The 21,512-nt window shown below is 41.5% G+C and overlaps 1 long non-coding RNA gene across 3 annotated transcripts; it reads left to right on the top strand.

Annotated features, from left to right (window-relative positions):
- The first annotated feature begins 6,173 nt into the window (after nucleotides 1–6,173).
- On the top strand, nucleotides 6,174–21,236 carry LOC122871180. 3 transcript variants are annotated; one of them, XR_006376810.1, is made up of 5 exons: nucleotides 6,174–6,549; nucleotides 7,893–8,052; nucleotides 12,903–13,334; nucleotides 17,278–19,855; nucleotides 20,007–21,236. It is a non-coding gene; the product is annotated as an uncharacterized LOC122871180 (long non-coding RNA). The 3 variants fall into 3 exon arrangements; XR_006376811.1 differs by lacking the exon at nucleotides 12,903–13,334 and having other exon boundaries at nucleotides 20,007–21,235; XR_006376812.1 differs by lacking the exon at nucleotides 12,903–13,334 and having other exon boundaries at nucleotides 19,790–19,855; nucleotides 20,007–21,218.
- The last annotated feature ends 276 nt before the right edge of the window (nucleotides 21,237–21,512 follow it).

Raw genomic sequence — 21,512 nt, 5'->3', positions numbered from 1 at the left:
GTGGGGTCTGGTTGGTGTCTGAGGTGCCACTGTTGGTTATGTCTGATCTTGATCTACTGTCACCACTGGGGCTTGAGTTTTTGCCTTTTCCATCTTTTGTTTTGTCAGGTCTTTTTGCTGCAGTTGGGTCAGCTTATTGGCCAGATGTTTGTTTGCTTCTTCCTCTCTCTGTTTCTCTTTTCTCCACTTCTCCACATGGTACACTATATGCTCAGAAAACAGTGGCTACTCCATTTTCATGAGTCCCACAATGTTGTCCAGATGTTTCTCCACCTCTTGTGGCATGGCCTTTTTCGTCATTACCTTGAACATACTTTGTGTGGTGGTATTGTGGTGTTCAAGGCACTCCCTGTTTCATCTCTCCACTTCTGCTGGAAAGCATGCAGGAACTTGGATGTTTCTCCATCCAGCTTGGAGGGGTCCATTTTCTCTGGATACTGGTGTGCGTTCTCCCTCAGAGCTAGCCTCCTCTCAATTGTATGTGACTTTCATTGAGTGTACACTTATATCATTGTTCTCCTCCACATCAGTGATGCTTGCGCCACTGCTTTCCTCATTGACTTCACTTCTGTTTTCATCCTGACATGGTGCGCTGCTTCCTCTGTCACTTGTTTGTTTGCTCAATGTTACCACTCAGTGGATATTGTCCCACTTTGATCAACTTCTTAGCTGGGGAATATGGTGGTGGTCTCGCCAGCCATGGTGGGGCTGTGGGCTGTTATTGCTCCTTTAATTTTTTTTCCTCGTCTTCCTCGTGTTCTCCTCTTCTTTCATCAGTGCGTGTATTTGTGGTGTGTGCATGTCGATGTATCTGCGTGCTGCCTGTGTAAACCATCCCAACACTTGTCTCTCTCAATTGCCTTCTCATGCATTGCTGGTGTCTTTTGCTTTGCAGTGCTTTATGTGCCCTCTTTGGGCCATTGCAGCGTTACTGATGTACTTCCATGCCCCTTTTTCATGCAGAGCTGAATCTGCTTCTTATGATCTGGGTGTTGTCTTATTACCAACACCATTGGTGCAGCCACAAAACCCCTCCCGTTGCCATTTTTGCCCCATTGTAGCCTTGTCTTGCACAGCTGGCCAATGATCTAGGAATTTCTGGCTCCTCGTCAATCTCTCTGGTCCTTATTAATACCAATATTTTGCTAGCAGTAATACCTGTTTTTGCATTTCTTTACCCTCATGGGATCAATTTCTAGCCCCTCTGAGACGTCGCCTACGGGGGTTTTGACAATGTAACCCAATTTACCTTTCTCCCACTTTACAGTATGGGGACAATGGTGTTGCGCAACCGCAGGTTTACCGTTACTCGGTTTCGCCCCAGTATCCCAAAGCCTTCAGGTATTCTAAATATTGGATTCAATGGGATTGTAGGAACTGCCCTAGGACAGTTGCACTGCTGCTCCAGCACTCGTGCCAATGCTGTTGGAGTCCACCACCTATATATTGACTCCTCCCACAGCACCTCATCTTCACTACTATTTCCTTCATCCATCAATATCTATCAGCTTCACAGAAATATGTACAGTTAGGTTAAACACAGTTTTAAGATTTTAATGCATGCACTTTCTATTATTTACACAGTTAACCACTCTATTTTGTCAACATTAACACATGGACATCTATATACAATCTTCTGGCCAGTGCCACTGTCCTGTAGGCCCCTTAGCGGCGCACGAAACAACCTGGTCGCCGTCTTGGCGACTCGTGCAACTAGTTTTAATGTCACTGTCCTGTGGGCTCCTTAGTAATGCGCGCAACAACTGCTCAATTTTTCACAAAACAGCCCCCTGCCCGTTCAGACCCTTACTCCAACTGGCATGCTGCAGCTCACAGCTGAAACGCTACAGAGATGAAAAGTGGTATCCACAGGTGCTGTGCTGGCTTTACTTCCACTTATTCCCCAACATACAGTATATAGCAAACTCACAAATTTTGACAATTACGCAAACTTCAACTCAATACACCACTATTTTAACATACACTCCATCTATGCTGCGAGTTAATGTCTCCACTGTTCTCATTTGTGTGCCAGATGTTCTACTTGCTTAATTACTCTTAGCTTGCATTGAGGCTTGCAGTGATAGCCAAATCATTCCTCCAGCAAACACCAAACAAGCAATAAACCAGCATGGTATACACACATTCAGCAACATCTCATCCATTCTTTCCACACCATGGTTCATACTTATACATATAACACTAGACACACACAAATTTGCATCAAACTCTGCGCAGCCAGTGATTCAGTTAATACACAGTATTGTTTCAGTGAATGTGTTTAGAATTTAACACATTTTCATGCTTTTCTTCATTTATATCTTTAATGCTTTTGACTAGGTTCTTTAGAGATGAGACATTCTGATTTACCTCACCTGGGCAGAAATCCTGCACTCAGACACACTCAGAATTTGCAGAAAGAAAAATGGTTCTTCTTACCTCTGAATATTGTGGCCACTGGTGGTTTGAGTTGCAGGTTGATCCACCCAGGCTGCCGTCCTCAGGTCTTTATCTCTCCTGCTACGTGCTCCCTTGAACTAATTCTAATGGTATCTCGGAAAGTCCCCAGCTCTCCCTGCCTGGGCATGTTCAGACAAGTCATATTTTTAGAGTGTTTCAGACTATATTTAAAAAAAAAAACTTTAATATCTTCACAGATTACACACATTATATGCTTCATCATGCAGCTGGCTATCCAAAACAGTATAATTTGTCTGAACATACAATGTTAGTTTTCAGTGTAGATTCAGTCAATATAGTATGCAATTTACTACGTCACAAAAACAAATATACTTTAGAAAAGAGGATTACATTCTAAGAAGGATGCACAAAACTGCTGACCATGCAAAAATAATTAATTTAATTTCAAAGAGCAAGAGTCCAGTCCCCCTTTGTACTTCCTTCTACACAGTGTGCAAATTTGAGCATGCCTTGAAGGCCAGAAACCCCTTTCTGGTATGAAACTGATTGCCACCCTGCGCTGTAATTATTTCATAGACAGGGAGGGCAGAGAGTTAAAATACCCAAATGAAAAGTTCAAGTAGAGAGACAAATGAGAAATCTAATCCAGAAAACTAGTCTCAGACTTTATAACCACCAAACCTGCAAATTAAAGCAAACATTGCAAAAACTTGAAAGGAAATGGCATTCTAACAATCTGGAAGAATCTCGTTTAGCCTAGCAAGAGAGTCTTAAAACATATAGGAAAGCCCTCCGTAATGCCAGAGCAGCTTACTGCTCTATTGAACTATGTATTCCTATAGCCCTCAGTAGTAACGACTTCATGAGCTTCTTTAATGATAAAAATTTTAACTATTAGAGAAAAAATTCATCACGTCCTGCCCTCAACCGGTACTGATTTATCTTCAAACACAGGAACATTAGATTTATATTTAGACTGCTTTTTTCCTATCGACCTTCTTCAACTAACTTCAACGATTTCTTCCTCTAAGCCATCAACCTGTCTCTTAGACCCCATTCCAACTAGACTGCTTAAAGAGATTTTACCCTTAGTTAGCACTTCGTTACTGGATATGATCAATCTGTCTTTATTAACAGGCTGTCACAGGTTTGTTCATTCATTTATTACCACAAACTGAAAACTTTTTTGCAACAAAATCTGGCTTCCAGCCAGGCTAAGCCAATGTGGCTTGCTAGCAAATTTGCCACATGTTGATATAGCCGACTGCCCAGTAACAGGACTTAACGTTACAAATGTATATGCTTAGTTAACATTAGGGCTTACAGTTAGCACCTTGAAGTGTCTCTTCGGGTTGGTTGTATTCTTCCCACCTAATTTGTAGCGACAGGGTGTCTCTCCATCTCCCGTTACTACAGTGCATTGTGTTTTCCTTTCTGCCAAATTATAAATAAAGTGAGTCAATAGATCTATTCTTTTATTCCGATATTGTTGTCATTAATTCGCTGACAGTTTGGAACAGCATATGCACACATCACATCAATCTGCACATGTCAATATTTTTGACAGACAGACTAGATACACAATTGTGGAAAAATATCAATGCAGCGTCTTTGCCATGGATGCATTAATGTCAGGCAGTCACTGTAAGCCACATTTGAAACTCAAATTGGTCCCCCTGTCTACTTTTAGAATTGGGCAGAATTTCTGCCACATTGGTTATCGTTCAACAGTTCTTTGAGAATTTTCTAATTCTGATCATACCAAGAGTCATTTTGGTGGTATTGTCTGTTGTCTTGCTATATTTATAGTTTTCATTTATGCTCTGAAGCACTCTTTAATTGTATTGAAAAGAGCTTAACAAATTAATTAATGTTTTGGGGCCCATAAATCATGCACATAGAGGTCTCTGGCTTAGCCAGTTGACTTCCTACTGAGTCTTGCCTCTGATGGCGTGAATGGATCAAATTCTGAAATACACAAAGTCATGTTTGTGACGCTTAGAAAAATATATTTTTCATTTTACAGTTGTGTATCAGAAAAAAAAACTTTTTGGACCATGGACCTGCAATTCTGACTATTGCCACTATGTCTAAATTGCTTCATAGCCCTGCACTGTTTGTGAGGGCTAAATCTCAGAAATCATCGGCTATCCTCTGATGACGATTTAGCCTCTAGGTGCAACAGCCAGTTCTGGTGTAGCCAGCAGATATCCGGATAACAGATATCTGGGCCAAGACTTCATCTTCTGTACGTCAGTCGTTGTTTAAAGTCCAATTAGCAATCTCGGAACCCATCAGCTATCGTCTGACGACGATTTGAATGCAGATACATTTAAAATGAAGCTATAAAAAGCTAATCTCTTGGGTTCCGAGTTTGATAAAAAGCTAAATCATCATCAGACAATAGTCAATGGGTTCCAAGATTGCATTTCGGCCAATGGGTTCCACCTCTTTTGCTCTCCACACAGTCCTGCATGCAAACAAAAAACGCTCAAACATGATTGGTCAATACTGCTCTGACAACAAAAGGAAACCAGAATGCTTCTGATACTAAAATCTTGTCCTACAGATTCTGCATTCATATGCATACATCTGTTTATAGAGATTAGTGGGGGCTTGGTTGTGAATGGACTGCCCAGTGCAAATGTCAAACCTGAGTGCTGTGGCATGAATCAGAAGCACATCTGCTAAAAAACTAACTGTATTTGTGTTTAGAGCTGGATATGTCAGATTATAGATCAGCACATACACACCTACAAGCAAACAGACTGACAGCAGCAATACTGTGGTACATAATATGAACCAGTATTTGACAGCGCTGATGTAGTTTAACAAGGTAAAAATAGATTAATGTGAAAGTCATATCAGCTAAAATAAGACACAGAATACTCCATGTACTGAAGAAACCACATTCTGCTATCCATATACTAGCAATCATCATGTCACATCGTCTGGTTTAATTCTATTTGAAATGCTTGATTTGAAATTGATTTGCATTTTGACTACTCCATACTGAATTTTAAGTCCTTAATTTTCCTTTTTTTCTGCACCTAATACAGAGTTTGGAGTCAGAGTGTAGGAGAAAATATGACTGTTTGAATAATAAACAGGAATAAATTGTCAAATAAACTGAACAGTATAATGAATTCAGTGCTCAGGACGTTTTAGCCTTGGCTTACTGTCTCTCTGCTTTTCTCTGAGGTCCCAAAATTCGAATTCTCTTCATCTCACACCAAGCTGCTGGAAGAGTGAGCTGAATTTTATTTGCAGCATCATTTGGGTTTGTCTTCTCCCAAGTCACCGATGAAATCCATGCTGATTAATTCAGTATTGAGAAACAGGAGATTTGCAGGGCATTTGATTCATGACTACCAATTGATTTCAAGGTGCAGGTGACAATGGGGAAGTGTGTGTGTTTGTGTGTGTGTGAGTGAGTGGTGGTTTGTATTGCAAATGTTGGGCCTCACCATGCCACATGTGGAGAACAAAGACAGAGGCCTACTTCGAAAAGGTAGTCTTGACTAAGAGGCAATTGAATGGAAAACAAAAGGCCAAACAGTAAAACAGTGCTAGACCTCTTCAAGCTGTTAAATCACACCTGGGTGCGAGATTAGATTAAGTTTGAATCCAAACCCTGGATTCCTAATGGACGAGCCACTATCAGAGAGCTGGAATCTCCTGTACTCTGGTTATGACATCATCACCTCTATAAAAGCAGAGCACACTGGTTGATCACTGTCTTTCCACTTTAACTCTAGTTACTACAGGAGGTGCCCCTCTTGTTAATTTCCACTAGGAAGGTCTTAACTTGCTGGACGAGCAATAGACTGTTTTGTGTTTGCTGAAACACTTTTTAGATCTCAATTATATTCCACATAATCTTTGCCTGCAGAAGGAAGATACGGGTTTACTGTTTTTCTTCATGGAGAGAAAGATAACTGCTGAGCCACGGTCTCTCCCCACTAAAAGTCAACTGCTGCTTCCTCCTCTGTTGCCCAAGGGAACAGTTTTGCCATTGAACCTGCCGACAGCGCAGGACCCAGCTACATCAGCATCCGAGCCTGAGAGGACTCCGCCAGATAATCCAAATGGACTGACACAGTAAATCGCTATCAAGAGTGATTTCAAGTAAGAGGCGTGTGTCTGGGCAGTGAATTGTGCTTTGCATTATTGTGGAAAGTAACAAACCGCCCTATCCTGTTTCTGCTGTGTTTTTGTGCTTAGCATATTTCATTTTTGTGTCGGTACCAAGCCGTTGGACCATTTACTTGTGTTAGTTTTAGCCACTGTGAAAGGTAATAATTTTTCTTTATCAGACCAAAGTCCACTAACACAGCTGTTGTGTAAAATGTAAGTTCACTGCCGGGTTCCTGTGTGATAAAGGGACAGCTATTGTGTCTTACCATGATCTTTGTACATCAGTCTGTGCTTTTCTTTCTCTCTCCTCTTCACTAACCCACACGCATTTACACGTACATATAGACGCTTACACACACATCTCAATCAACCCAGATAATGTGGTAGCATAACTAGTTACGCTCCACGCCATCTTGAGGATAAATAGAGCGTTTGTCCTCAATTTTGGCTCTCCCCTTGTGTTTAGAGTAGATGATAGTGGTTAGTTGGCTGAAGTTATTGATTATTAATCTAAGTGGGCAGCCACCTTTTTTGAAGCTGTTTTTCACGTTTGGTTATCGGTCCCAGCTCCCAGGGTGGTGCCCCGTAATTATTAATCCAACATAATATTTTGAAAATGTTAATACTTTTATTCATATTCATAAATATCTTTGATATTTTGCTAATAACCAAACCTGCCCTACCTGAATCCCAACATAAGAAACAGTAATAGTAGGTTTGGTTTGGGGGAAGAAAACCAACTTCTCCATGCTTTTGGACTAACCAAAACACTTTGACAGTAAATAATTCTCTTGAGTCCTTCCCAAAGCCAAATTTCAGGATCCACTGACATTACATCTTTACTCTGCTACAACCAATAACAGCAGCACACCAACAACAGCCTAGTGTCTACATCAGCTCAACTAGCTGCAGGTGTGTGTTGCATCAGGTTGAAGCTGCCTCTGAGGCTCTGGCTCAGGTAAAGTAATGAGCACAAATTTAGCATTGCAGCAAAAACTTGCAAACTCTGTGGCCCTAAGCCCCATCCCTCGACTAGTAGACATTTTATTTCAAGTAAAACAGCAGAGACACTCAGTGGAAAAGGCCCAGAGCAGAAGATGATGCAAATTCCACATCCTTTGGGGTACACAGCTTCCAGTTTATTGCTGGTGATGAGCTGTTGGCATGTTCTGTTATCTTTCCAGAAAATGTAAATGTCTTATCACTAATTGATCAGACAGAGTTTCTTTAAAAAGTATTTAAAATAACACTCCATGGCTTTAGTATTGCACTCCTGTAACATTGTCAAAAAAGTCAATGCAGCAGAACCAGAGAGATCATCTTTTTTATTTCAGGCATTCTTCTTTGTCAAAAACCTGGCGCCTACATTACCCACAACACTATTTGACTGCCAACAGTTCGGTCGGAGATTCGGGTGTGTTATGCTAGTAGCAGCTAATGTAGCCTGGACCTGCTAGCCTCAAGCAGAGATGAAGAATGGGCTACAGAGGTCGGGTAAGCTCACTTCTTTCTAACACAACACCGCCAGATTTTTTTCTTTTTCAAACTTGTAGTGTTCAGCCCCAATGAATGCAATTATGTGGCAATTATTGTAGCAGAACTATTGTGAGTGGAGAGTTGTGTAACTGTATCTCAATCCCTGTGTGCATAATCAGATTTGTAAATATGAAAAAGAATCTCAAAATGAGTAGTGATGTATAAATATGTACAGGAATTTGCAAAGGTCTATTCAGAATCCTTGTGTGCGTAATCAGATTTGTAAATGTGTAAAACAAATCTCCAAATATGTATTCAGATTTGCAAATGTGTATACAAATCTGTAAATACGTACATAGATATTAATGGCTGAGTATTTTGCTCCAAGAGCTGAAAATACATACTTAGACTTCCCATTAATATCTATGTATGTATTTACAGATTTGTCTACACATTTGCAAATCTGAATACACATTTGCAAATTCCTGTGCACATTCACAAATCTCAGTACACATTTAGAGATTCCATGGTCAGACCCCTCCTGTGATGGTGGTGATGAGACTGAGTACAGGGTTGTGGTGGGTAACTTTGTCTCATGGTGTGAGCAGAACCATCTGCAGCTCAATGCGTCAAAGTCAAAGGAGCTGGTTGTAGACTTACGTAGGGCCAAGGCACCAGTGACCCCTGTCGCCATCCAAGGGGTCAGTGTGGACATTGTTGAGGATTACAAGTAATAATAATAATAATAATAATAATAATAAAAGCTTTGTTTTGATAAGCGCTGTATAAATAAAGTACAAAGCACAACAATAAAATACCACAGTGAATGATGAAATATAAAGAAATAAAATACATAAAATACACAAAAACAATAAAATAAACAGACAGCTCAGGTAAAATCAGGATATGCTTTCCGATAAAAATGTGTTTTGAGAAGAGACGAAGATAGACAACCTAATTTCTTCGGGCAAGTTGTTCCAGAGCCTCAGGGCCCTGATGGCAAAAGCTCTGTCCCCCTTAGTTTTCATCCTGGACTCAGGAACAGACATAAGACCCTTGCCCAAAGATCTCAAACTACGTGAAGGTTCATAAAGGGATTACAAGGTCTAAAATATAGTCTGGAGCTAGGCCATGAAAAGCCTTAAAAGTAATCAATAAGATCTTAAAATCAATCGTAAAAAAAACAGGGAGCCAAAGTAAAGAGGCTGAAACAAGTGTGATGTGGTCGTACCTCTTGGTCCTGGTTAACAGCCTAGCAGCTGAGTTCTGTTCAGTCTGCAGTCATTTCAAAGTTTTTTAATTAAGACAAGTGAACGGGCTGTTACAATAATCGAGGCGTGAGGAGATAAAAGCATGTACAACAGTTTCTGCAACACTAAAATTTAAAATAGATCGGATTTTTGCAATGTTTCTGAGGTGATAAAAACATGATTGGACAAACTTAGTGATATGTTGCTCAAAACATAAAGTGCTATCAAACAGGACACCAACATTTCTTGCAACAGGCTTGATATGTCGTGACAGGTTACCAGTAGATGGCAGTACCTGGGAGTACACATGGACAAAAAACTGGACTGGGCTAAGAACACTCAAGCTCTTTACAGGAAGGGCTGCCTCTATTTTCTGAGCCTCCTCAGAAAATAGAGGCAGACAATGCTAAGGATGTTTTATGAGTCTGTGGTGGCCAGTGCTATCCTGTATGCTGTTGCATGCTGGGGCAGCAGGTTGAGGGTAGCGGACGCTAACAAGCTCAACAAACTGATCCGTAAGGCCAGTGACATTGTGGGGGTGGAGCTTGACTCTCTGTCGGTGGTGTCAGAGAGGAGGATGCTGGCCAAACTACATGCCATCTTGGAAAGCGTCTCCCACCCACTCCATGACGTGCTGGTCAAACAAAGGAGTAGTACCTTCAGTGAAAGACTCATCCCCCCAAAATGCGCCACAGGAAGTCATTTCTGCCTGTGGCCATCAAACTCTTTAACTCTTCCCTCTAAGTGTCAGGGGAGCTGGCAGAGAGGGAGGCACAATGCAAAGACCACGTAGAATTATTATTTTTTATATAGTAGAATAGTAATTGTAGTGTTAATATTAATAAATTAGTAATAATAGGAATGACAGCTATAGGAAGAATAATGTCAGAATCAGTAACAGAGCCAATAACAGCTGTAGTAGCTGTTGTCGAACAGGAACACGGGGGCAGCAGGTGGCCCACAACCACAGATCCAGTCTCTGCAGCTCCGGAGGCAGAAATACCTGCTGAAAGCGACAGAAGGAGAGAGGAGAGAAATGAGAAAGCACAAAACTACGGGAGAGAGAAGATGTTGAGTTAGTAACTTGCAGTAATGGAATAAAAAAGCATACAGATGGAGAGGGAGAGAGGACAGAGGCGCATCATGTGAAGTCTCCCGGCAGTCTAGGCCGATAGCAGCATAACTAAGGGTTGGTTCAGGACTCACCCAAGCCAGCCCTAATTATAAGCTTTATCAAAGAGGAAAGTCTTTAGCCTACTCTTAAATATGGAGATGGTGTCTGCCTCCCGAACCCAAACTGTGACCTGATTCCACAGGAGAGGAGCTTAATAACTGAAGGCTCTGGCTCCCATTCTACTTTTGAAGACTCTAGGAACCCTGCATCCTGGGAGCGCAGTGTTCTAGTCGGATAATATGGTATTATGAGATCTTTAAGATACAATGGTGCAAGACCATTAAGAGCTTTGTAGGTGAGGAGAAGGATTTTAAATTCTTTTCTAAATTTTACAGGGAGCCAGTGCAGAGAAGCTAATATTGAAGAGATATGATCTCTTTTCCTAGTTTTTGTCAGTACACATGCCGCAGCATTCTGGATCAACTGGAGAGTCTTATTCGGGCAGCCGGATAATAAGGAATTGCAGTAGTCCAGCCTAGAAGTAACAAATGCATGCACTAATTTTTCGGCATCATTTTGAGACAGGATGTGCCTTGAAGTTTGTTTCATGTGGGAGTCAAAGGACAAATCCTCATCAAAGATAACTCCGAGGTTCCTTATGGTGCTGCTGGAGGCCAGGGCAATGCCATTTAGAGTAACTATATCTTTAGATAATTTGTCTCTGAGGTGTTTGGGACCAAGTACAATAATTTCAGTTTTGGCAGAGTTTAACATCAGAAAGTTGCAGGTCATCCAGGTTTTATGTCCTCAAGGCATGCTTGAAGTTTAGTTAACTGGTTAGTTTCATCTGGCTTGATCGATAGATATAATTGGGTAACATCTGCATAGCAATGAAAGTTTATGGAGTGCTTCCTAATAATACTGCGTAGAGGAAGCATATGTAAGGTGAATAGAATCGGTCCAAGCCCAGAACCTTGTGGAACTCCGTGACTCACCGTTAACATGTACAAACTGAGATCGATCTGATAGATAGGATTCAAACCAGCTTAGTGCGGTTCCTTTAATTCCAATTACATGTTCTAGTCTCTGTAATAGGATGTGATGGTCAATGGTGTCGAACGCAGCACTAAGATCTAACAAGACAAGTACAGAGACAAGTCCATTGTCTGATGCAATTAAAAGGTCATTTGTAATTTCACCAGTGCGGTCTCTGTGCTATGATGCACTCTAAACCCTGACTGAAAATCCTCAAATAAACTATTGTTATTTAGAAAGTCACACAAATGATTGGCGACTGCTTTCTCAAGGATCTTAGAAAGAAAAGGAAGGTTAGATATAGGTCTATAGTTGGCTAAAACCCCAGGATCAAGAGTGGGCTTTTTAAGAAGCGGTTTAATTACAGCTACTTTAAAGGATTGTGGTACATAGCCTGTTAATAAAGACAGATTGATCATATCCAGTAAAGAAGTGCTAATTAATGGTAAAACGTTTTTAAGCAGCCTAGTTGAAATTGGGTCTAAGAGACAGGTTGATGGTTTAGATGAATTAATCATCAAAGTCAGCTGAAGAAGGTTGACAGGAGCAAAGCAGCCAAAACACACATCAGGCTCTACAGCTGTTTCCAAGGTTCCACTTACTTTGCTTTATACTTTATACCCACTTGTACTTATTTTGATTAGGTGTATTATAGTGTATCATATTTCAATTTGCTTGCAGACTTATTTATTATTATGTCTATTTCTATTCTATTAGTACTTCTCCTGTGTGACACATGGATTGAGATACAGTTACACAACTCTCCACTCACATTTGTAAATAGTTCTGCTACAATAATGGCCCCATATGTAATGTACAGCCACTTGTAAGATACAAATTTCCCCAAAGTTATTGCAATTTATCCTGAGGGGAACATGAATGTCTGTACTGAATTTCATGGGAATCCGTCCAATTTCACTCTAACCCTAAAAGGATTCATCAGGGAACCATTGTGTGCCAGTCCAAGATATTTGACTAGACTGATTGGTGGTGGCACTACAGGAAAAGGCGATTGCTTTGGCCAGATAAATGTAATAAAATAATGGACTCGGCAGCGAGAGCAGCATAATGCAGAGCAGCGTTCCCTCCACCTGCTTACATAAAACACTATCATGCATAATATATGCATATAAATAATTGAAAAGAAAATGAACTGAAAGTATGAATAGAAAAGTAGTAGAAAGACCATACATTTGTAGACCACTTATTGGCACAATGGTATCAAAACACCTGCACATGAATCCTGCATGCACATCAGGAGATCACCAGGATGTAGACTCTAACTTGTGCATACATACAGTAATCCCTGTTAGCAGCACATTACAGCCCAACATGTTGCATCATTTACTTCCCGCCAGCAGACGATTCAGAAATAACAGTGCATAGCATTAGAACAAAACTGATGAAAGCCGTATTAACCTGGTATCCATCCCCTGTCTCATCTGGCTGCTAACATACCTCTGACCCAGAGAAATGTGACTGAATGGTAGCCAGCAGTGACAAGTTGTCTACTGTGGCGCACCCGGGTCTCTTTGACCCGCCGCCCGGGGCAGCACTGGGCCTGAAAGGCAAGAGAATACAACACAAGACAAAGACATAGACACCGCACCTAGGTTTGACGCCACCCGGGGCAGCGCTTGGCTGCTGGGCTACCGCCGCCATAGGATGATGCCAAACACCCGGGGTCCCTTTGACCCTTTTGTCAGTGGATGTGCGCCAAGCAGACCACGCCGACGTTCAGCGAACCATCAGGTCTGGACATAGAGAGAAGAGCAGAGAAAAGAGACAGAACAGTGGCCGCTGACCCCTTTTTATTGACCTGGTGACATCACTGGTCACAGGTCACACTGATCAATGGCAGCTGGAAGGCTGCGTTCAATGGCTCTCTGGATTTTGGAATGGTGAGTTCAAATGCTCACTTATCAATAGTTTAGTTAATAAACAGGACCATAGTCCCCTGGTGACATTTTTATGTAGATTTGTGTGTCATCTGCATAATTATGATGACATATTTTGTTGTTTTCCATAATCTGAGCCAGTGGAAGCATGTAGATGTTAAACAGAAGGGGCCCCAGAATGGAACCTTGGGGAACATGTAATTTTTGTCCACTCAGATGTATAATTACCTATAGACACAAAGTAATCCCTGTCTTTCAAGTAGGATTCAAACCAGTTTAATGCTGTGCCAGAAAGTCCCACCCAGTTTTCCAGTCGGTCTAGTAATATGTTGTGGTCGACCGTGTGGAATGCAGCACTGAGATCCAATAACACCAAGACTGAAATTCTGCCACTCTCTGCGTGCAAGTGGATGCCATTGAAGACTAACAAAAGCAGTCTCAGTGCTGTGGTGTGACTGGAAGACATCAAAAGCTGTTTAATGCCAAGAAGTTGTTCAGCTGTTGAAAAACAGCTTTTTCAATGATTTTACTTAAAAACGGGAGGTTTGATATGGGCCTATAATTGATCATTAGTGATGTGTCTAGATTGTTCTTTTTTAAGAGTGGCTTGATGACTGCAGCTCAGGGCCTGTGGGAAGACAATTGAGAAAAGAGATATGTTGACAATTTGTAGAAGATCTGAGGCTATGCAGTTAGAAACATTTTTGAAAAAGCATGTTGGCAGAATATGAAGGCAGCAGGAAGAGGATTTCAGATGTTGTATAATGTCTTTCAAGTTTATATGGTTAATAGGATCAAATTGTGTCATGCTATTTGAATTGATTTCAAGTGGACACAGGTACAACATATACCCTGCACATGGTATGGAGGCACTTACTGCCTGTCTAATTTTCAGAATTTTGTCACTGAAGGAGGAGGCAAATTCATTGCAGACCTTGGTAGATAGGCTACTGACACAGGAGGGTTTGTTAGCCTGTCGACAGTAGCAAACAAGGCACGTGCATTATTATTGTTTTTGGCGATGACGAAGGAAGATGTCATAATGAACCTGGACATTTGTTTTTCACCACCAGCATTCTACTTTACAACATTATTTTTTTCTATTCTTACCAGTGTGGCATTTCTCCACAGAGATCTTTTCTTACCAGAGACAGGCTTCACCTTAGTGGGTGCAATGGCATCAATAACATTTGTAATTTTAGAATTGAAGTTATCGATTAGCTCATTGACTGAGACCCAAGAGAGGGTGGGTGTGGAAGAGTGTTGTTTTCATTGATATACCATTTTGTGATTACCTCAGTTTGAACATTTGTGTGAGCAGAGATAGCACTCTCAAAGAAAACACAGGAATGATCAGAGAGAGCAACATCAGTCACCACAACCTTAGAAATGTTCAGATCCTTGGAGATGATTAAGTCCAGAGTGTGCCCCTTGTTGTGTGTGGGCTCCATCATATGCTGAGTGCTTATTATCAAAGATCTATCTTTAGCTCATCAATGTCTCGTCTTCGTCATGGAAAAAAGGTTGTGTACAAACATTTTTCGTCATAGTTTTTGTTAACGAAATTAACACTGGTGTGTGGGTGTTGGATAATGGTGCCAAGTTAAGAGGAGTTAGTTAGCATGCAAAGACTGTCTGTGTGGAGCATAATATTACTAACATCAGCATATGGCTACTTAATGATCCAACAGATGAAAACACATTGCAACAATAAATCTCAGAAAAACACATCAGTACATGTACATTGTTAAAACTAAACAGTCCTGTGCTTAGCCAAGTACACTTTTCAGCTATGTGAAGATATATAATGCCCAGGTACGTTACCAGTCCGTAAAGGTGCTTAAGCTAGCTGGCAGACTTCATGTCGTAGCTGCTGGCGCTAATTAAACTTGTTTGCAGACATCTAGCAGACCCTTGCAGTGCTGCTTTAAGATCAGAGAGTTCGGTTCTGCTGCGCGTCTGCTCCGAGCAGGACACACTGGAAGACAGTGGCTGCTGTCCAGCTGCAGTGAAGAGGCCAGGAGGAAAGAGAGAGAACACTGACATGAGCTGGGGTTTTTGTTGACCTGGTGACATCTCAGGTTTGTCAGACTGGCCAGTGGTAACAGTAAGCTGGGTCCAGGGGAAGAGTTCACATATAGGTGTGAAGTCAGGAGGATTGTCACACAAATGAACAAATTCATCTGTGGAGTCCCAGTGGCCCCAACAATGTGAATGAGCAACCAGCACACACAGATAGAGAAATTAAATAACACAGACACTCACAGTGACTAATGGTATTTGCAGAGAGATGTAATAAATCTTCCTACTGCCTCTGCCACCTGTTTTTACTGCAGAGGCTCTGCTGCTGGCATAAATTAATGATCTGGCTGAGAGTCGGTCCTCTCTGAAGACCTGAGGGAGGCTGAGGGAGACACAACGAGAGGGGAGAGAGGACGAGAGAGGAGGATATTTCTGTCTTTATGCTGCTGCAACAACTGAATTTCCCCTATGGGGATCAATAAAGGCCTATCTTATTTTATTTAATCTTATCTTATTTTTCCTTTTCTATTTACTGTAATAAAAGTAAATTGAGCATGCAAACAATGAGACAAGCAAAGCACAACAAGAAACATGAAGGCCAACAGATAGAAGGTCTTATGTTTGAGTTGCTTTGATACAATACAGGGGTGTGTTTCTTGTGTGTGTGTGTGTGTGTGTGTGTGATGGTGGAAACAGTTGTGTTGTTTGTGACTGGTTGTGTGTATGTAGATGCTATACATTTGTATTTGTCAGCAAGAAAATAACAGTTAATAAATACACTAAATAAACTACCAGTTTATTAGGTACACCAAGCTAATCCAACAATCCTGCAATAAATCCTCCCTTCATGAAGGTCCTAATGTTCAGTTTGTGTTGAATCTCTTGTAGAGAGGTGTTGATTCAACTTTATGATCATTTTGGAGGATGTAGTTTGTGCTACTGTTGAACTGTATTGCATTATACAGAGTGGTGTTTCTGTTATTTAGCCTACCCTCATTAATATAAATGGGGTGGACAAAATAATCTAAACACCAGTCAGTATAATGCAATTATAATACATTAATTAATAAAATTCACAGCGCCACAAAGTACCTCTACCCTAATAAACGAGCAACTGAGTGTAAGTAAATTAAATTAAAGTGTTTGGGGTAGGGCTACAGCGGGATGGATGGATGGGTGGGAGTAGGACACAACCAGAGATCAAGTTCTTAGAGCAAAGTGGCTGGAGACAATTTGTTAAAGCAGCTGAGAGTAGAATGTGGATAATTTATTCTTTTGAACATATTTAGTTTTTCTTCCTTATTTTCCTTTCCTTAGTAGCAGCCCAGTATTCCTAGGAACTATGTTCATATTGCACAATTCCCTCACATCACGGTTTACATTCAGTGCCAATGCAGGAAGTAGTGTGTTTATCTTATGTAGCGATGTGGCGGCAAGTAAGGGTGTGGACATCAGGAGATTTGATGGGCTTGTACAGAAGTGAGTCTGACTTTCATGTAGGAGACTGGAGTTTGCGTTCAGTTACATACCTACAATTAACATTGCCTCTTAATAAATTGTAACCACAGTCTTTCTCTAACCGAAACAATACTGTAGCTGCCATGCACTGATATTGTGGAAAGAGATTTTTTAAAATGTTGGTATTGGATATAATGTGGGGTTTTGCAGAATTGTCCAATATGAATGTTCTAAGACAGCATCAGTCCTTTCAGCAAATGCCAAAAATGTTTACGTTCAAGTGACCGAGCCCTCTAGTTACTGTAGTAATTATGACAGGAGCAAATGAAGACGGGGTGCATGGATGGGTCATTAATACCAGGCTGGTCTCCTTGGCCTGTAAGGTGGTGGCCAGTTTCAGAGAAGTGAGGAAATTATCACTCTCTCCCACAAGCTGACCTCTGCTCCGCATCTCCTCTTTTCCCAGAAACGGAGCCCCTTTCAGCATGTATTTTGAATTGACATCTGCAGCCAGCCAATCTGCACTGGGCCTTGGTGGGGAACAGCTGCTCGTCGATGGTTATGTTGGCACCGGGCTTGTAGCAGGCTGTGCTGTTCTGAACGATCTTGCTCCAAGTGGCCAATACCAGGGCATCCTGCAGACGCACACGTCGGGTCTCTTTTTTTATCGAACTGCAGGAATCTCTTCATCTCCCTGAAGCGATTTCTGGCCATGGTTTCCTTGAATAACGGAAAGCCCCATTTTTCTGACCAAAGGCTGCCCAACTCCATGTTTTTTGCACCCTGTTACTGGATATACAACAGGGCTATGAAGACTTTCACTTCAGCCACTGTCAGGTCATGAGCTGTCACCACGCTGCTGATGTGCCTCAGCCTCAGTGCAGTCCCTGATATGTTTCAGCATGCCATCATCAAACACACACAAGAAGGCCGTGAGCGCATCTCCGATGTTTCGCTTCGTGTGTGCTGTGGGGCCAGCACAATAGAACAATAGAATAGCGCGAAGTTCACTGCATTCAATATGAACGTGTAGGGCCGAAATAGGTCAAAATTATCAAATTTTCTTTGTGTTTTGTGTAATTTATATAAAACCTATTGTAAATAAAAATACAGACACTTTTAGGAAAACTCAGGTACCAGCAAGATTCTATTTTTTTATTCAACATATTGCACATATAAATTTCAAAACGGTCAAAATGACTGTCGTGGCCGTTCTACATCACCACCTTTTATAGAATGAGGCCAGTCGAGAGCAGTGTTGCCAGATTGTGTGTGTGTTTTTTTTTTTGTTTGTTTTATTTGATCAGGTAAAAATGGTTTTGGGCAGCTTGTGATACTTTCTGTATCATTTGGGTGATTTTCTCCCAACAAAAAAGTTAAGCTACGTTCCATTCAATGACCCTGTACTCTCCTTTGTCAATGAGATGACAGGACACTGAGTTCAATAGGCTCAACATGCAAATAAGTGATAACTAACCAACAAGACCAAATGTCATTTTAGTTCATTACAACCAGCTGATCAAATAACTATTCATATTGTTATTTGGTCACTTATATTAATAAATCGGGCGCACCCATAAGCTCACCTGATAGAGCGGACATTCTTACCGCAGCTGCTGGGGTTCGATTCCCGCCTGGGGCCCTTTTCTGCATGTCATCCCCTCTATCTCCCCCCTTCTCTTGTCTCTCTTCAGTTAGTCCCTATCTAATAAAGGAAAAAAATCATCATTAACACTAGAACCGCCAGGAGTCCCGATATCCCAGCACTTCAGGCATTTACAGAATGCTTTATTGTGTTTGCATTCCGCCTTCACCATACAGGTCATTTTCTCCTGCGCTCTGCACCTGTGAAGGACATGTCCACGCACGGTGACTCTTTTGATGCCATCCACGCCGCACTGTTGTAGTTTTCTTCTAAACACAGTCTGAATTTGAATGCAGCATATAATTTTAGAAAAAACTATTGACTATTGTATGGCCTACATAATAATAAAGGTGTTAAAATCTATACACAATCTCTAAAATCTATAATAACCACTTTTGATAAACAAATAGGCCTACACTGAGGTCAAAACAGCATATATATCGTTGGTGACTGACCCTTCATTTTCACCTGATGAATCGTCTTCATCTGAGGAGTACAGGCCTTCACCCCCTCAAAGATGAAGAAGAAGAGAAGGCCTAGGCTGTCGTAATTCACGATCTAAGGACCCAAAAGCAGAACACAGCGAGGTGGAGAACTGGATAGTAGTTTTTAACAGTTTTTATTGTAAATAAGCACTGGTCGTTGAGCGCTCTTCCAGAGCGGGCGGGTCAGGTGTAGTCCGCTGGAGACAGGAGTGCAGTCTGCCGACACAGTCCGTGGAGGACCGGCTGGGTTCAGAGGGCGGAGGCGTTGAGTGGGGCTTCTGGATATGGCTTGTATAGTGTGGCAGGTAGAACAGCAAAGCAGCTGGCTCATGTAGCGTGGCAGGCAGAACAGGAAAGCGACGTTGCAGAGATCAGAGAGCACACGGTGGCTGCAATCACCAGCAGGGAATGACTCTGTGGCAGAGACAGACAGGGTTACACAAGATACGACAACGAGTAACAATAAACTTAACTGGGTCGAGTACGGAGACAATCTGGCACTGGTTGTGAGGTAGAGCCAGGTAGATATACTGTGGAGACTGATTGGATGATGAACGTCAGGTGTGCCGGTGGTCAGCAGCAGGAGGGAAAACCAGGGCGCCCCACCCAGGCTGGTACACACACACCCACACACACAGCGATGAACAGAGGACTGACAAGGAACACAGGGAGAGGAGAGCACACTAGAGTACACAAGGATAGGGAGAGAGATGTGGCTAATTATGACATAGGCTTCTGGTAACAGATAGGATCCTACAGTACAACTTCAAAATGACAAAGCTCAAAGCTCTAGCTATGGCATAAACCAAACATCACAATCTAATGTAACCTATAATTACTCTCAATAGAGCGACCACCCACCTTGCCCATATCACCACTGCGGGACACCCCTGCTGTTGGAGCACAAATGACAGGTAAGCTTACAGCCAGCGAAACCACTTCTCTTATGTTTAATCAGAATTCTTTATTTGACACATTTCTCATAATTTTAGCAATTTTCAGCTAAACTAATTATACGTATTTTTATTCTTTTTTATTATTTATATTCGACTCAACCACTGCGAGGTTCATGTGAGCTTGGGCATGAGACGGGCAAGGACTGGTCGGTTTGGAGAGCTATCCAGCCAGGACCATGCACCAGGAGAGTGCAGTCCCAAAACATTTTAGATCCTTCAAGTGCATTCATGTGCATGATGGACAGAGTGATGTTACAGCACATCCATGACCTCACAGTGACAGAGGCGCACCAGCGGATGGCTGGGAGTTGAGCGTGGCTGAGTTGAAGGCCTTTATCGCACTGCTCTTAGCCAGGGGAGATTACAACGCTAAGTATAAATATGTTAGTCTATTATTAGGATGTAACAAACAACACGGTAGGATGAGTAATGTACATACAGTGCAATTTATTAGAAATAAACTCAAGCCATATTCTAGTATATTTTTATAAATTCACTGCGGACTTCACTGAATACATGCCGAGAAAACCTGACAAATTCGGAATCAAGTTCTGGATCGCTGCTGATGTGGAGACGAAATATATCGTGAATGGACATCCCTATCTGGGGAGGGACCCGACCCGTAACACAGAGTCTAGGAGAGAGTGTGGTTCTGAAGTTGATGGAGCCTTATTTGGGCAAGGGGAGAAATGTAACAACAGACAACTTTTTTACATTGCTCCCAACTGGACCTGGCCGCAATTAATGAATGTGTCCTGTACTGGAGCTGCATGGAGACAAATATCACCAGGCAAGAGTTCATCTTGGAGCTCTGCAAGCAGTTGCGCATCACAAACACCAAATGTGCCGCTGTCCATGTCGACTGAAGACAAGAAATTGCGGTGTAAAGCGGAAATGCAGTGTTTGGAAAGCGAACCATGAAAGTTTATGCAATGTGTAGTGGTAAGTTGTGTGTGTGTGTGTGTGTGTGAGTGAGAGAGGGAGAGTGCGTGCATGCGTCTTTTCCTGCGGAAGCTCCGGTTCCGTTCGTTTTCTCAGTGTAAACAAAATAATCCTTTATTATTAAAACGATGTTTTAAATTTTAGGTGATTTTCTTATTCTACATTGATTAAATTATTGTAATATGTTCATGTTTTAATTTAGTGGTTTAATAAAGCACAATTCTAAAATGAATAAACTTCATAAACTGAATTTTAAAAAGTTGTTTTGTCAAGTCTTACATATATACTATACATATAACTTCTAGAAATGACCTGTTTGCGATTTCTGACGTTGTTGCATTAGGGGGTAAAAATGACCCCATGGTGTTCTATCTAGGAGGTATTAGAATGTTGGCAGTTCTAGTATTAATACATGGTCTTTTAAATTAGCAAAAATGAAATGCTGTAGTTTTTTTTGCATACTTATGCATGATAAGTTGTTGCTCTCCAGCCTCTTTCTTGGCATTCTGCCACTAGTTCAGCTTTTTCCTTTAATATGCTTCCTGGATGCCCCCTTACCATGGAACTGTCAGCTTGGCTAACAAGACACGCTTCTCGGTTGCCAACCACAGGACAATGTTAGGTCTCTTATTTATTTTAATAGTAAACCCCAGAAACATGTTTCACTTTTTTG

The sequence above is a fragment of the Siniperca chuatsi genome, linkage group LG23, assembly GCF_020085105.1.
Source record: "Siniperca chuatsi isolate FFG_IHB_CAS linkage group LG23, ASM2008510v1, whole genome shotgun sequence".
Classification (NCBI taxonomy): Eukaryota; Metazoa; Chordata; class Actinopteri; order Centrarchiformes; family Sinipercidae; genus Siniperca; species Siniperca chuatsi.
Note: the sequence above shows the minus strand (reverse complement) of the source record. Positions and strands in the feature narration are given on the sequence as shown.